Here is a 1,408-nt window from a genome sequence, read left to right on the forward strand (position 1 = left end):
ACAACCATTACAAAGTCTAATAATGCTGTGGTCACTAAAATTATATTTTTTTCTTTCACGAAAAACAATGGAAAATTTCTGTAAATGTACAGGAATCACAACATTAGATTTCTTTACTATTTCACAGACTAAAGGTCATTCTGACTGTCACAACAAAAATGGACAATTCATGTCCATGTACATGAAATCAGTAGATTACATTTTGTGTGCCTGGACACAAACTGACATGAGACCAGGTTGTATTATTATTTAAAATCTATTTATATATTTAAAACTGAAAGTCATAACATGAACCTATAGTATGGTTAAATTATCCAGGAGACTCTTATGTCTCTGTTGCCTACACTGAGCAACAGTAAGGCTATCAGGAAACCACTTCACTACTATCCTTCCACTTCACCAGTCAATACTTTTGCTGTGTTTGTGTTCTTGTTCATCAACCAACAACAGTGTTGTCATGACTTAATCACTTGATTACAGAGAATATTACAGTGTTCTGCAGCTGTCCACATGTACCTGAAGTGTAGTCAGGAGCCCGTTTCTCACAGTTGGTGCCGAAGGTGCCAGTCTGGCAAATACACTTACACTCTGTGCCAGAGAGAACGGGCCTGGCGTTGTTGGGACACGGCGCACACTTGCAAGTATCAAATTCTTCCAGGTATTGCCAGAGGGCCTTCTTCAGGTGTCTCCTCTTTGTTACAGCACAGGGGATACCCCGAACCAGATCTATGATAGGCAGCAGCTGGACAAACACACACATAAACAGAGCGTCAGCTTGACTTATATCTTTGATTGTTTTCCTTGGTCAATTGTCTTCAGGGCACATTTTGATTATCAGATTGAAGATGTTTCTGATGCTTGAGTGAGGAGCTTTCAATTTAACCTTGTATTCAACCACAGCCGGGTTGTCAAGAACAGACTTGGCCCAGTTCTTGAAGGAAGTTTTGTCCGGAGGAGAGCCCTGCTTCTCCCAGGCCAGAGCTGCTGCCTCTCTGGCTCTGCCTCCTTTCACCAAAGAGAAAGACTTTTCTGATGCCTGAATGTATGAGCCTGGACCAAAGACAAGAGGTGGGAGAGACTATGGTGACAATAAGGTCACTGTTCTTTTCACAGTCAGTAAACCATGACCAGTAGAGTCAGGAATTAAGAAATTTTTTGATGTGATGTAACCTTGATATTTCTCAGTGATCTTGGTGTTAGTGCATCGGGTTACATCCTTTTGTTCGGTGTAGACGATGATGGTCCAGGTGCTTTCTGTTTTCAGGCATCCTGAGGTGTGCTCTAGTGTTTCACCTGTCAGAGAGTTTGTGTGAGAGTGTGGAGCAATATTGACGCAGAAACAAAGGTACCAGGTAGACAGTATGTTAGAAGAAAATGCTATTTTAACATTTAGGTAGCATTATGAATC

General features: G+C 41.3%; 1 long non-coding RNA gene across 1 annotated transcript; it reads right to left on the reverse strand.

Moving 5' to 3' along the window:
- Window positions 1-487: 487 nt before the first annotated feature.
- LOC111655755 (uncharacterized) lies at window positions 488-1,315 on the reverse strand. The gene is made up of 3 exons (XR_002760825.2): window positions 1,171-1,315; window positions 884-1,050; window positions 488-742 (listed from the first exon to the last, which is right to left on the reverse strand). It is a non-coding gene; the product is annotated as an uncharacterized LOC111655755 (long non-coding RNA).
- Window positions 1,316-1,408: the final 93 nt, after the last annotated feature.

This window comes from Seriola lalandi, unplaced genomic scaffold (genome assembly GCF_002814215.2).
Source record: "Seriola lalandi dorsalis isolate HSWRI2012SDOR001 ecotype SW California unplaced genomic scaffold, Sedor1 jcf7180001975722, whole genome shotgun sequence".
Taxonomy (NCBI): domain Eukaryota; kingdom Metazoa; phylum Chordata; class Actinopteri; order Carangiformes; family Carangidae; genus Seriola; species Seriola lalandi.